At 35.2% G+C, this 16,852-nt stretch overlaps 2 protein-coding genes across 2 annotated transcripts in view; both read left to right on the plus strand.

Moving 5' to 3' along the window:
- Positions 1-16,852, plus strand: part of LOC105385731 — a 201,768-nt gene that overhangs the window by 83,213 nt on the left and 101,703 nt on the right. The window contains exon 2 of the mRNA XM_038120319.2: positions 3,062-3,092. The gene's annotated coding sequence lies outside the window, so the exon portion shown is untranslated. The remainder of the gene's footprint in view (positions 1-3,061; positions 3,093-16,852) is intronic.
- The window catches only part of LOC125489518, a 71,956-nt gene that overhangs the window by 16,359 nt on the left and 38,745 nt on the right, over positions 1-16,852 (plus strand). The window lies entirely within an intron of this gene.

Here is a 16,852-nt window from a genome sequence, read left to right on the forward strand (position 1 = left end):
CCAGAAAACTCACTAAATTCAGTCTATAAAAACACCAAGCTCTCTTCACGTCTTCCGTACACACAGTGACTATTTTAAAATCTGAGCGAAAATATCCAGCGCAAACTTTCATGCGGCATAAAATGAGTGACTCTGACAAAGTAATTCGGAACTGCTGGACTTGTATAAAGTGTCCCGGCCACAGCTCCTAAAGAGTTTCGGAGCGTTTGACCACTGCACCATGCGGTACCCTAAAACTCTTCGGGCAACGCACCGAGGTGAAACTGCTTCAGTAAGTAACCTTCTTCAGTGCGTTTAGTACAGGTTTGGCGGTTTGTCGAAAACTTATAAACACTTACACCTTGTACTAATGTACTCCCTTGCGGGGTAGGCAGAGGTGCATTGCTGCACCCACTTTTCGCCAGTGTTTATTTTAGTCCCAATGTAATAGGGGGCGGGCCTATTGCCATTTTACGGGCACATCTAAGACCCGAGAACAAATATCTGTGTTGAACCCGGTACCTTCGGCACAAGAGTCAGCGTTTTTAACCGCTGCGCCATCCGGTCGCTCTTGTCAAAAACTATAATAAAATAATATAAATTTTACGTTTTCTCGCATACAAAGTGCGCCTCTAGCGGAAACTATCATGAAACTTTTGACAGATAATGTGTGCAGACGACAGCAGAAGAGTTTTTCGTTTTCGTAAATTGCAAAAACCATACTAGTAGCGAAGCTATCGTGGCAGATATTTCCCTTCCCTGTAGGATTACGTACGTTCAATTAAGGTAAGCGTCCTCCTTTAGGCATCGTATGATCGTACCCAACGAACGTATCGCATTTAGTATAGAAATTCACACAAGTCCACTTCATCGGCGTTGCCGACGCTTTTTACCCAACTGCCGAAGGATGAGGGTAATGTTTTTCGATTGTATGTTTGTATGTATGTATGTATGTATGTCTGTTTCTTTGTTCCCTCCTGTAGCCTAAACGGCTTGATAGATTTTGATGTATGAGGTATCGTTAGAAGCGTATTAATTGCGCGATGGTATAACCATCTATGTGACGTTTTATTAAAATGTATAAAGCGCCCTCTAGAGGAAATAAAGTGATGATTGAAAAAATAATATTTTTCCAACTATGCCGTGTGGGGTATCAAATGAAAGGGCTTGATTAGCACATTACAAAAATATGCATATTGTAGGTATTTAAATCACAACACCAAAATTATTGAAATAAAAAATGTAAAAGAACTAAAATTCGACTACTAACATAAAATTTCATAAAATAAAAACAACTAAAAAGTTGCAAATAAAAAAAATAATTATAAACAAACAAAAAACCCGACTGCACGCTAAAAAGATGAAAACAAGCCCCAATGTTAATGGAAAGTATCGCAGGCGGGGACCAACTTGACCGCCTCACAAGGTACACCGTCTATCTAAGTCACATTCAGCTAAATGGTGAACCCTCTGCTGGTCCCCGCCTGCGATACTTTCCATTAACATTGGGGCTTGTTTTCATCTTTTTAGCGTGCAGTCGGGTTTTTTGTTTCTTTATAATTATATTTCTAGATACATTTATGATAATCGGTTTAATGCGATACATTCCATACCGATAGGTGGACCCTTACCTTTATAACATTCACAAAACACGTTACACTAGGAACGGTGGTAGCTCAGTCGGGTAAACGCCCACTTCTCACGCAAGAGATGCGGGTTCGAATCCCGCGCTGACAAGTACCAACGAGTTCTTTTAACTTAAGTACTTACAATGTATAAGATCGCTCTTACGGTGAAGGAATACATCGTGAGGAAACCTGCATATCTAGATTTAGCACATCTAGATATGTGAACCCACCAACCCGCAGTGGACCAGCGTGGTGGGAAAATGATCCAAGCTTAGGAAGGCAGTTTAGATCTTGGGTATATGCACAAAGATTCCATTCGAGAGAGCCCGGTGCAGGTACTTACATCCCCACAGAGAATAGAATAGAATAGAGAGAACGTTACACTGTTTAGGTTCTACACATGTTGCAGGAAACTTTTGTGCGGTTAAGTTTTCTGCAAAATTCATGTACAAACTTCCTTGCAGTTTGGACGAGGGAGCTTAATTCATCGCACTTTCATACTATACATATACTGAATAATATCTTAGTGCTTCCCTTGCCAACCTGAGATAAGACGTGTTGTTCTGAAGAACGACTTGAGTTTTATACAGGGTGTTAGGAAACAAAAGTAATGTAAGCCTGAAAGCAGGAAACTTACATGTTAGGTACTATTACTTTTTTTAACTTCGTTCAAATTATAAGTAGGTACCTACCTATTATACATAAACAGAAGCGTCCGTAGTCGAGCGGGCCTCATTGATCGTAACTGATCGCTGAGGTTAAGCAACAACTGACACGGTCAGCCATTGGATGGGTGACCAATTTCAAGTGGTGCTTTTCTGGACGCTTCCGTGCTTCGGACGGCACGTTAAGCCGTGGGTCCCGGTTGCTGCTTCGGCAGCAGTCGTTAAGCCTAGTCAGAGGCCTTCGGGCGGCTTGAAAACATCTGACAGTCGGGTTGCCCACTTACCCGACAACTCTCTCAGCACAAGCTTGCTTGTGTTGGGGTCCACCAACCCGCACTTGGCCAGCGTGGTGGACTAGGCCTAAACCCTTCCTTCATTGGAAGGAGACCCGTGCCCCAGCAGTGGGGACGTAATGGGTCGTGATGATGATGATACATAAACAGATCAGTTTTAAGATGATTGCATTTTTTTGTTCACAATAGTATTGGCTCTAACACTTTGTACAAAATCAAAATAATAAAAATGTTTTACACAAAAATAATCTCTTTTAACGGATGGTGAAACCATTAATAATTAAACCAATATAGGGTCATTTTATACAGCATGTAATTTTAAACAAAGGTCTCATTTAGTATTTAGACGTACCTACTATTATTTTAATTGCGAAGAAGGCACACGAATCATTTGACATTTAGACAGCAGTTTACTGACTCCTACACATTCACCTTTTGGTTTATGATTTAAACATAGGTATGTCATGTTTCTAAAACATAATTATTTTTGTTTCAGATGGAATAGCCGTAGCAGCTTGAATGTCAAGGTAAATATTATATATTCTCGTATGTTACATTATTATTTCATAAATTAGTGGTAATTTAATTTTTGTCAAACTCACAAACTGCCTATTCAAACATCTACGGTTTGTTATGAAGTCAGTTTTACAAGGTACAAAAGTTTATAGCTACTTATGCAACTGACCGTACATTAATATAACACAAAAAATAAAAATGACCTTACCTATGTAATAGGTATATGTTTGTTTAAACTGATAATAATTGTAATACTACAATTTAATTTATTTGTGTAAGTACGTTTGTGTTTATATAATGTGTAATATGGGTGTCTAGCCTGAAATAAATGACTATTTATTTTATTTATTTATTTATTAAGAGTGCATCCCTTGGAAATACCATTTTATTTCATATTAATTAAAAATAGAGCATACGGTGCCATTCGTAAGAGAGAAATACTGTAACTTTTCCTGTTCTAAGAATAGCAGTTGTAAGGTCTACCCGCCGACGCCGCGGGGCAAGTGCACGTAATGTTCATAAAAGTACCATTAATTGGCTATCAGAAGTGTTGCCAAAAATTTCTGATATCGATAGATTTTTATAGTATATGAAATACATTAATAATTCAGGGAAAAACTCCGATAATTTCGGGAAAATCCGGAAAACTTTAATGACATTTATTTATTAGGAAGCCTGCTGCATAGGCAAACACCTTTCGGCTGACCTATGAAATTTATGTAAACCCCGTTAAATACTATTGGACGCAGGACATGTAGGTCAATAAGTTAGCTAAATCTAGGGCTGCCTAAAATATGACCTGTGTTTTAGTCGGGTTAATTTTCAAAATTAAACGTTATGTTAACTTGCATTTGTGCGATAAAATTAAACAATATTAAGAGTAAGACAGTCTATCGATATCGTTAAATCTCTCAACACTAGTACAACACTAGTCAGGGCAGAAACGTGACGGGGCCAGGATGATTAGGTGTCACGTGACCCTTAAATTGCCCTTCCGTAAGGGCAGAGTGGAAACCCTACACGGTAAGATTACAATTTCCACCTCAATTCTCCTCCATTTATTTTATTTTCACAACAGAATTCTCTGGTTTTCAAAAAATTCAAAAGTTGTAACTCATTTAAGATGAAATTTCGGGTAATGATCGAAAAAAACTCTACAACTTTGGAGGATTGGACATAATAAGTCTAAAAGAATAAAATAATACTTACTCATGACCTCATCTACCTCCAAATAATGTGTATCGGTCCATGTGCGAAACACTCTGTATAATTTATTTTGTAGGCTTTATACAGCCTGGCCATGGTGGAGAAGAATTCATTGTTTGTAATGTTGTAATTAGGTCCGTTATGACCCTTTTTTGGTTTTTAGTTTGGACCATGACTTTTAACTGGCGCTGTACGTGTATAAATGTTATAAAACGTATTGTTTTAAAAAATGTACAACGGCCATTAAAATAAACACAAGCAAGCTAAAAGCCCGTCACTCCGCCCGACTTTACTGTATGAAACGGGACACGTAAACTAGGAAAGAGCAGGAAAACTTCTCGTTCACCGGTGAACGAAAAAACAGTGGAGGTATACGTTTTACGTGTGTTTTGCGTCTATAATCACAATCAGATTGAAATGTGCTTGTAAAATGCAATCAAATTGCTATAACCTACCCAACGTTAAACACTGCGATTATCAAAACCAAAAGTCGCATAACATTCAGAACATTAATTTGGGGTAACATTACCTATGTATGACCCAAAAAAGACATAAAAAACCGGTTCAGCCGTTTGTTAGCTACGCTACCACAGACAGATACACAGACACGTTCAACTTTAAACACCCCTCTTTTTTGTCGAGGGGTCAAAATCATATAGGCTTTGATAGCTCAAATGTGATATTTCATTGCACTTGAATTAGCCACATTGCACAGAGGTTTGGTAAATAAGGCCGCAGCCCATACCTACCTATTGATAGCTGTACTTGGAAACGGCAGTGTAGTCAGCCAGACGGAAACGGAATATTGAAAGCCTAGTCACCCGGTATTATAGTCATGTTTAATGGTGGCAAGCAGAAAAAAACATACCAAATTTTACCACATTCTAAAATGAATCTTTAATGTAGGAACCTCAATATTATTCTAGAAGATCTATTTATTGATCCCCACAGGTTAATTTTTTTTGTTAATTTTCCCGGCTGGGATTGAACGCCGCACAATAGTCAGTTACTAACCACTGCACCCTCAGGTCGTCTCCCTTTGTAAAGTAAATTGACAGCAGTGTCGAAGATGTTGGTAGAAGATATTCTTTTATTACGTTCAGCCATGCGATCAGGATATTGCGATGTAAGATTGTATGTGTCTTGTATTGTGATGGAAAAGCTATTGATTGTAACCAGACACGAACGTAGTTTAGATTTTAATAATACGCTCGTGAGCAATGAAAAAGTTCCACCCACAAAATGCCGACGCCAAATTACCCCAATTTATGTTTGATGAAATTTGGTATGTGAGAAGCTGATACGCTGAATTACACCCTAGACTAGGCTACTTTTAATATCTGGATTCCCACAGATTTTTTTTCAGTTATAACGGAGGTCGCAGGCAACAGCTACTTCTCGCTTATTTATATGCATTATTATTAGTGTACACGTCGATGTTAAATAAAGTCCTTTACAATAGTTCATTGCCACAGAGGATTTCTGTCAAACAGTGTACAGCAACCATGACGCATTCACAATGTATGAATGTCAACCACAAATTATATTTCAGAATATGTTGAGTATTATACTCACGATTCCGGACCATTACCACAGCAGTCAGCGTTGTAATGTAATACTCGTAATAATAAGTACAGCTTCCAACTCAGAATCTGATTCTGAGTTGGAACGTTTTGATTTCATGTCCACGCTCATCGCCAGTTACGGGTGCATATAAGCGCTTTTATATAGTCAGACCCCCTTATTCATAGACAAGTTACACGACGTTTTAACTAATAAACTGTTTTGTCCCTCTCCGACCATGAACAATTTGTTATTTGACAGAGAGGGACAAAACAGTTTATTAGTTAAAACGTCCTGTATCTTTTCTATGAATAAGGCGGTAAGATAAGAGCTTAGAACTAATCTGAATGTGTATAATATGATATCACCACTGTGACCGATGCGCTAATAAAATTAAAATAAATCCATATTTATGTGACATCTAGAGAAAATCTTAATATTATAATAATTCGAAAACCTCACAATATACCTAGTTAGCCCGTTTTGACAGCTACAAAATATAATCAATCATAAGTTGGGAATCAAAATCATACAAAATCTTAACTTTGAGTTGATACCTAACTATTTTTTCTTTCAATTGTTAACTAATAAATTATGCTTGAGGATTTTGTCTTTTGGATGTATTTGTTCTAGTAAATCAAAGATAAATGCAATATAATAATTACGTGAAGCTGTCAAAACGGGCCTATCAACCTATCATATCCTGACGATACCAAGTTAATATCTCTACGGTTACACATATTTCATTTCTTTCTTTATTTTACGCGGTATGAAATATACCTAGTAGCTCCCGTTCAGCCTTGAGCTATCGCATGTCTAACTTATCGTTTTCACCCTTAAAACGCGGCGGCATGCATATGGCGGCCAAGCATGCGAGGCCGATCATTCACACGGCTAAATGTTGACATAATACACCCTAATATAGGCCGCCTTCGGTTCAGCCTCGGTATAATAAGTGTGACGAATACGCATGTAAATGTTGTGTTGAAATTTTATGTGAAAGTCAACATATTTTACCCAGAAAACGAAGACTGAAGATAGTTCTGATTTAAACTCGGGTTTAGTTTTTACTATAGGTTTTTATGAAAGCTCTAGACTGTAAGTGGTTCTAATCCAGTACTTACTATATTTAGTCTACCGTTTTAACAGACCGACAGAGCGGTTGTACCTCAGCTGCTCAAAAAATAAACGATATTTATGACAAATAATAAGATTTTTAGGATCTACTATATAAACAGCATTATACGTACTTCTTACGTTAAAGGAAAACATTGTACAAGGTAATAACTAATAAGTCAACTATATAAATGAGTTCTTCCTAGTTGCAACTTACATTGACGAGTGAACAACAAACAAGTATTAACTTTCATATCCACTGTGAGATAGATGACACAAATATTACTAAATCAATAGAGCTTTTGTGAATGTCACGATATTTCAATTGGTATTCTACTAATATTATTAAGGCAAAATTTTGTACAACAACATACATAATGTTTGTTACTCTTTCACGTAAATACTACTGAAGAGAATTTCATTAAACTGATAGTAAGTACTAGTTTTTATCCCGGATTTCCCACGGTGTGAACGTTATAATATTTATGCCGGTTGATCAATATTTTTAGATACAAGGATTCATTAATTGTACTACAGAACCCAAAAGCAGGATCAATAAAGTTTCGCCACACTCAATTAGCTTGAGTCATTTATCTTTCAATTCGTTTGTATCGGTGTAGTTGCTAACTGTATTACGTAATTAGGTTAGCCGATAACGGAAAACACCAACGCTTTTCTTTGTTTGAGTTAATTTCTGACTTCTATTGTTTCGAGGGAAGATTCTTATAGATAGATAGATAGAATATTCTTTATTTGTACACACACACATAAAAGAAACTTACATAACTTAAATACTATAAACTATGTACAAAAATGGCGGTCTTATCGCTTAAAGCGATTTTTTCAAGACAACCTTAGGGTGGAAGGATATTTTGATTAAAGATTCTTACAATAATTTTTTTTTTTATCTCCATTTGGAATAGAAAATACTTACTAAAATTATTATAATTGGTGGGGATAGATCATAAGAAATCTAAAAAATTTAGAGAAATCTAGTCATAACAAATTTTTGGAAGTTTTAAGTAGGTAACAGATACTTTTCAAAGAATGGATCAATGACATGTAACATGATTAAATTGATCCCATATTAACTTTCAACTGGATTTTTTACCGTCTTTCGTTACACATAGGGTATTTCAAGGTATTGATATTGACATTTATGAGACAGCATACGATGAATTTCTCAGAGAATCACTTTTATGATCAGTCAACAAGAGGCCCATATATTTTGTAAGCAAATAAATAATGTGTCTATACAATACAACAATAAAACTTGAAATCCTGAGATGACAAGCATCTCTCCCAACATTCCGTATTAAATCATCTGAAACAATAATTCAAGCCAAAATTCAATTTACTACTACATAATATTGTACGCACAATGTCTGCGCATATTATTTCCTCTATGTAACGGCCTGCACTGCCAAATACACTGGCTCGGCTTCCGCGCAAGCCTATGTCTGGGATAAAGTCAAAACGTATCAATTGAATAACTTTAAAATCACGTACATAACTTGATAATGTTACGATCAACGGAATAACCGTTATCATGTAACTTATACACTCACGGGCAATGAAAAGGTTCCACTCAGAAAAACACAAAATTACTCCTAAACGGAAAAGGCTGGCTTAGTGACGACTTTTCCAACATTGAAGTACATTTAACAGAGGGTTAGGATATTACCAACTAAACGGTAATAGGTATTTTGTTCAAATTTTAAATTAAATGTTTGAAAAAATTCGGTTTGTTTGGTGTCGGCATTTTGTGAGTGGAACTTTTTTATTGCTCATGAGTGTACTTTGTCCATTGAGATAATTCGTTTTTGACATTCGAAAACCCATAGACATTTGATGACTGCAAAGGAAAACCAACTTTACTTGCCAGACATAAGGGAACGTCAAAAACGCATTCACTCAATGGACAAACATTAGGGCATGCAATACCGGAACTATTTTCAATACCGGTATTGAGTTCCGGTATTGCAACTCAATACCGGGATCCCGGTATTAATACCGGTATTAGATTTCCTTGTAATAAATGGCATATATTGTGATTAAAGGTCGTATAGGTCAAAATAAAACGAGAAAAAGCAATGAAATTCAGTTTTTTGTAATAGATTTTTACCATAATTGAGTATTAGAGTTTAAATTTTACAAAAAAAAATATTTTTACATCCAGTGTCCGTTTACGCATGGTCAACAGTAGATATCAAACGGCCGAAAACTGCATCAAACGGTTGGAAACAAGTGCGCTTTCACAGTACATAGGAATACTATATCTTAATCGCTTTATTATAGCCTAAAAAAGTCCGATTCCGGTATTACTTCAATACCGGTATTAACTTTCAATACCGGTATTGAAAAAAGCGTGAATTTTGTCCCTAATACCGGTATTACGAATACCGGTATTGCGGTATTGCATGCCCTAACAAACATGTTTACATGGTTTACATGACCATAAAAATACTTTCTAAAATCTTAGTTCTTTCAAGTCGCACAAACATTTATGTTATACCTACATATTTGTATTTCCTATATAACAAATTTATTGCCACGTTATTAAAAGCGTATAAATACAATTTAAAATATTCAAACCTAGTCTCCACAGCTTAAATAACGTTGTACGTTTTACAAAATCAAAGCCTATGTACTCTCACAGATTAAATTTTAATAACGTTCTGCGTTCTACCGTCCACTCCTATTGGTGGCTGAGTACGTCAGGCTAGGAGGATCATGGCTAAGCTGGAGGGTTACTCTATACTGACTAAAAACGAACGAACGAGAGCTGTCAAACAATCGGCACGTTTAATACAACGAGACAGAGTCGTAGCTCGCGCAGTAACGCTCTGAAACTACCTAGCTAGTTTCAGCCTAGTTTTTCGTCATATAGAGTAACCCTCTGAGCCGTGTGATATGGGCCGGACATACGCACATAGGTACATATCACAACCTACATAAGCTGTACACGTCGGTTTATAAGCTTAGCATGGCCGGAAATTCTGCATGCTGTTTTGGACACGACGTATGCAACTTGCAATGTCGGACATAGTGACTTGTCGATAATGTCATCGAATTTACTACGGGTTTAGTGTGTTTGACTCAATGACAAAGGAATAAAGAGAGGACATGGCATATCCACGAAAAAAATGCGCTTACCTAAACTTTGGTTTCAATTAAAATGGCGGCGGTTTTCTTGAAAAATGTAAACAAACAAATTGTTTGACAGCTGAAATACCTTGTGTTTGGATGTCAATAAACATGGCGACCGGTCGCAATGTTGTAATTTTAGGCAAAGACAAAACTACTGTTGTCCTTTTTTACGTACGATAACACTAATAAGTTAAAAAGAAACGACGATATATTTTTAAATACCGATTTTTATGCCAGGTCCTCTCTTTATTCTTTTGTCATTGGTTTGACTACACGTTAGTCGGTTCGGCATATTTCAGTTTGATGGTAAGGCTGGAGGTTGTGGCTTCGCTTAAATTAACCTGATACTCCTAGCAGTTTTTGCTCACGAGCGCCGACGCATAGCTGTATGGTAATGTAGGAATCTGGTATGGCAAATATCCTTCAATCACTCTACAAGGTGTTGCAAAAAGGGTATACTAAGCCGAAACCTACATGTGCAGCATGTTATATCTAAGCCCGAAACTGAAATCAGAATTTGGAAATTCGCGAAAAAAAATTATGTTTTTTCCATAGTTAAAGTCACGTGACCAACAAAGTTTCTATGGAAAATGTTTTTTTTTTTCGCGTTTTGCAACACCCTGTATAAAACTGAAAGTATTGATATGTTTTATGGGGAATTTGAAGGTGGCTGGTCCGCTAAATCATGGCGCACAATTCGCACCGGGATTCATTTCAGGCTGCGTGGGTAAGGACTTGACGACCAGTACCATACAGGGTGTTGCAAAAAGGGTATACTAAACCGAAACCTACATATGCAGCATGTAAATATAGGTATTTAAGCGAAAATTTCAAAATTCTGATTTAATTTTCAATTTCAAAATTCTGATTTCATTTTCGGGCTTAGATATAACATGCTGCAAATATAGGTTTATTCTTGGTATAATACCCATTTTGCAACACCCTGTATATATCGGTAACAACGCATCATCATCAGTCAATGATTTCCACTGAAGAACCTAATAGCACTTATCTCAAACTTCTAAATCTAAATTTTTAATTATGTATCTACTGTACAGTGTACAATGGTTAAATACAAAATACTTGTAAAAATCTCTAGGTTTTGTACATTTTGAATGGAAATATTTTAAGCTAAAAAATATCTCTTTTTGAATAGAATTTACTTGTAAGTTATTAAAGTTTAAATAGATAGGCCTTGGATAAAGTTTTTTAACAACCTCCAGAGGAAAGTATTGCCAGAGTTTGAAAACAAGTTTGTTTGTATCTCTTTGAGGGAACAGAGTAAAGAAGAATGTTCAACATAAATATCTTATTAAAAAGGCTATTAAATGTATGTTTTTTAAAACAAACCTTTTGAAATAAGAAAGTTGTCTTTATCTGTCTGCAAAAAATTAAGTACTCCATTTGACTGAAGTCAAATTGATTTATATATAACTTGCCGCAGGTACCGATTTTAACGGAACAGTAATTTATAATCTTAAATAATTATAAGTAAGAAATCTAGTAAAAAATAGGAACTTGGTATGTTAAAAAGCTCCAGTACATAAAGAACGTCAATGGCAGGTGGAACTTCATTGCTCGCTAGTGTATTTAGAAATAATAACTATCTTAACTATATATAATATTTAATATATAATATTATAAATGCGAAAGTCACTGTGTCTGTCTGTTACTCTTTCACGCAAAAACTACTAAACGGATTTGAATGAAATTTGGTATACATTTAGTCTAGACCCTGAGAAAGAACATAGGCTCCTTTTTATCCCGGAATTCCCACGGGAAAACTTTTTAAGGCGAAGCGAAGCTCGCGGGAACAGCTAGTAACCTATCTTCTTCTTATAGTGCCTTTCCATCATTGAAGGTTGGCAGTCAGCTCTTTGCAGCGCTCTCTATTCCTGGCTGTTTTAAATAATTCTTCCACGGTTTTTACACCGGTCCACTCTTTGATGTTGCACAGCCACGTAGTAACCTATAAGCAAATAATTTAGTACCTATATATTCTAGAAATCGTATCTTGTAATTTTGTCGGCTACGCTCTCACTAATGAGACGAAGGAAGTTTCAGGCCGCTACAGCCTGAAAATAGAGGGCAGGATGAAATGAAAGACATTTCAGATGATATTTCACAAGCCAAGTAATTTAGGTTAACGCCTGTGCTAGCGTTCGCGAAATGATCAGGGCAGAAAGATAGGGTAGGTTACTTTGTTAGACTACTTAAATAGTTTTTTGTTATGGCTTTGTACACTTATTGTGACTGTCATACCATTGTCTGTTCATTTGTAGGACTATCAAATCGAGACGTTTCTAAAGAGTGAACATGTACATCATTTATTAAAATTAATTATTTATTATAAATTAACAAGAAAAATAGCTGTTGCCCGAGCTTTGCTTTGCCTTTAAAAGGACTTCCGTGGAATGATACTGATATAGGTATAATGTTTTATTAAATGTTAATCATCTCAACACCCTGTATAAAAGACGGCACCAGTGGCAGTGTATCAAAGCGGAACCACCTCTTAATTTGCGTCGACATCTAACATTTCACAGTCACTAGCTGCAAAATGGTATCGCACTGAAGAAATACGAGTCAGACCTGCCAATCGTAAATATCAGCTCCGTAGGCCATGATTACTCGGTAGAAATGGTTAAGGGGAGACGGGTTTGCGTTGAGAAATGTTGCCGAAATACCTACGTCGAAATATTATTACTTACCTAGAAATACTCATATTTCCGTGACATCAGAAAGCCTCTTCTTGTAAAGTATCTTAGGTACCTAATAGGTATTTTCACCTTCAGTTATATTTATAATTTGCCAGGACTCGAAAATACCGGACTGTACGCTTGAATACTGGACATTTGTTAACCTATTTGAAGTCGGTTCTATAAGGGTAATTCTACCGTACGGATTAAAAAAATAAATAAAAATAAAATCAACTTTTACGCATATTGAAGTAGATTTTTAACTTTTACATAATGATGGGAACATTAAATAAAAAAATCAGAGATATAGTAGAATTATTTTAGGAAAAAATATGAACTTTTTGTTTTATTAAATAGACACGAGTGACTATGAAGTCGACATGGGTGATACAATCCATGTTTTTTATCATAATATAATCATTTAAGGTTCTCAACTTTATTCTATAATATTATTCTCATTACATATAAACCATAATATGTTTTTGTCTATTGAAATTATATATTGAAAAAAGTTTAAAAAATATATTAAAAATTTCGACAAAAGTGTCTTCACAAATGTCGAAATTTTTTGATGGTGGAAATTTAGGTTTTATTAGGTGACCACAAAATAAATATGAATCAAGGTCATCGGAATCATATTAAATGAAAATAATACATTATTTGGGACTATTATTCCAAATATTTTATTTTTATTTAGATCAATAATCTCAGAATCGCTTTTTTCATCCTTGTCTTTTCCTTAGCACATTTTGTAATAAGTTTGATTTGATAATCGTAAACCTTTAATTGTCTAAAATAATCTGCATTAATCCTGGTGCCTCCTTTTTTTTAAAAACTTTATTTTTTTTAAAGTATTTTCCATAATTACTGTATTGTTTTTGTCAAATTTCTTATTCTAGCATTAATTTACTCATTTTTAATATTTTTTACTTAAACCGTGTATTTCTTGTGCTTTAACTTCGTCTTTACCCCTATTTTGGTAAAAACCCTAAACCTAGGTAAAAAGATCGGTACATTATATAGTATAATTTAACAGAAATTTCACAACACACTACAAGCTACAGTCACTTGTGTCGATCAAATAAAATCACAAGTGTCGACAAGACATATAATAACGCCTGCATCGCATGTTTGATACATCTGTTAACTCTTTTGACATATTTACAATTATATTAGTGAATGCAATAAGCAATAGAAAAAAAAATACACAGTTAATAGATATTTGACCAAAGTCCTAGAAGCATCTGTCACCTCGTGTCGAACAAAATCACAATTGTCGAACAATTTTTCATCACGCGTGACATCGACATTAGTGAGAACATCGACAAAATACGCCATATCAGCTTCAATATGATGTTAAACTTGTGCATGTTTTAAAAATGTGCTAAGTACTCTCATACTCACTAAGTCAAGTAACAAAAATTGTAATTGAATGATCCATTTATTTTTTATAGCCTCCTCATTTGTGACAGGTCAACTTTGACACAGGTGTAGAACGTATATTGAATTTTGAATTACAAAAAAACTATTCATTCCCCACGAAAATTTTAGACTTGGCAATGACAGGTGTGGTTTAGAGTTGCCATTAATAAAAAATATGTTCACAGAGTAAAATATTTACCTTCATAAAATCGTGATTTATGAACGTCGACATTTGTGACTATTTTTTTATAACGGTTGTAGAATGGTCTGTATTTTTTTAATTAATTGTTGGAAAAATATAATATTTAACTATGAATAAGTAAAAGTATTGTAATTTATTTTATTATGTTAAATATAATCCTATCTCTACACAATATTTTTTTATAGCTGCTCAAACCGTGCTACCACGCTCGCGAACAATCGACACGACGTGACAAATCACATAGTGTCGATATGGTTTTTTCAATAAATAATGAAAATTTTCATTATATTTTATGGAGAACACATAGAACACGATCCCGGCTTGATTGTGATAGTACATTATTAACGTCTAGGTATTATATTTTAAGAGTTATTTCACGCGAACATAAAAATCGATGTTTGGTAGAATGACCCATATATCTGATAAAAATAATAACTTAAGTATTTCATTCTGACATTAGTTAGCCTATTTGCGCTCGGTTCTATCTGGTATAATAATAACTCATTTCTTTCTATTTTTATATGTATCAATACATATACTTTTTTTTTCTAAAAGGGTTAAAGGCATTTTTAACCAAGAAACCAAGAATCGAACCCGGGATCCGGCGACCGCCATTTGTCGGGAAGGTCGAGGACAGAGCGGTACTCCTCGATAAAGCCATCAAACACCATTTCGTTTACCTGTGAACAATATTTAACTTCAATTTAATTTCGTACACGAGATGTTGTTATACTCTTTAAAACTGCAAATTCTTAAAGAAAGTTTTCATACGTGCAATACTCTTTTAGAAAAGGCTACTTTACCGCTAAGATACTGCCGTCTACCTCTTAAATATATTATGACTTCCACAAGCGCTCTTCGCAAGCTGTGTTCACATTATATTGTCTTTTATTCTGTCGTTTTCTTGACCGGACTGCAACCGAAAATAGCCACAAGTCCCCAGACTTTAAGACCTAATAGTCGTTACCGCCTACATAAACTAAAAGGACAAGACGAAGTGAGTTATCGAGCGTGAATATGTCTTCTTAACATCCTTTTATTTACTTCAATACAATAAGTTTTAAGCGTCGGTGGGGCGACAATATATTTTGTAAAAATGGGACAGGCAGGCATTCAATTATTCTTTTAATAAAAATGATGCATGTGATTTCGTAATAAGCTTCGTAGCGCTCGGGTAGCCATGTTTTTTAAGGTCCCCTTGGGGAATCTCGCCCTTACTTTGTATCGGGGGTTTTGCAATTTTCACGTTGTAATAAGCGTCGCTGTTGATGAAAGAGTTAAAATTTAAATTTAAAGGATAAGAAGGCATTAATTTTAATAAGTTTTGAAAGCTTGCAAGCGGATAAAAAGCAAGATATTGTACACAGATCCGTATAAATTGAAAAATTTACTTTAATGCTAAAATAATAATAATTTAACAATGAAACAGTACAAGAAGATTTTGGTAATGTGGGTGTAGCTATTATACTTATGATATATTGTTTTCTCATCCCATTTCCCATTTATGAAACAAAATAAATTATATTCTTATGTATCACAATAATTATAATTCCAAGTGTGTTTTTAAATATAAAATAGATAGCGATCTATGAATGATTTTTTGTAGCTAAGGTTAATATCTGCTCTTACTACCTCATCTATATTTTCAGATACTTTTACAGGAAGGGAAAAAGCTACGATAACAGCTGATGTCTTCTATTTTTATTTGAATATCGACTTATAATACTGCTGTTGGCCCGTAGTAAAACTATACGAATCTTTGATAAATCCATCTGCATTGCAAACTTTTATCCCATAAAATATTCCCTCCCGCCGGAAAAGCACCGAATGCTCAAACGGACACTTTGTTTTATTGTCCGAATCTCTCTTTAAACATGCATTGTTGTTACCCTACTGCTCCTTAGAGACCGTTCCATTTTCTTTCATATGTTTCGTATCGCCATTCGTCTACTGACTGTTCCGAGTTGCTATTCCGCAATACTTGTCTCATTTTTAAAATATATCGCACTCGCCGCGCTACCTGTGGAAAATTTCAATTTCTCCAATCGTAAAAGCAGAGGTTCTAAACTTTTAACGACGGTACCTTAAAAATAAGTTAGGACCGAAGAGGAATAAAATACGAGATAGTGTTATTGACGACCAGCCTCGCCGTTTTATTTGACTATTTCTATGGAGTAATGAAAAAACTTCAAAATCATGCGGAAGTTTTTGATCGGTTCGCGGAATGGCTCCGAGCGTAGACATTATTCTTTCCTTTGTGAGATGACATCTTGTTCAGAGAATTTTAAAGTTTTATCTGGAGCATGAAATGTAATTGAATTTGTTTAAGCAAGTTTTTCAGTGAAGTCAAATGTACAGAAGGGGTAAAAATCCACTTAGAAGATTTCGAATTCGAGTATCACTCTCGGGAGCG

The sequence above is a fragment of the Plutella xylostella genome, chromosome 14 (genome assembly GCF_932276165.1).
Source record: "Plutella xylostella chromosome 14, ilPluXylo3.1, whole genome shotgun sequence".
In the NCBI taxonomy this organism is placed as follows: Eukaryota; Metazoa; Arthropoda; class Insecta; order Lepidoptera; family Plutellidae; genus Plutella; species Plutella xylostella.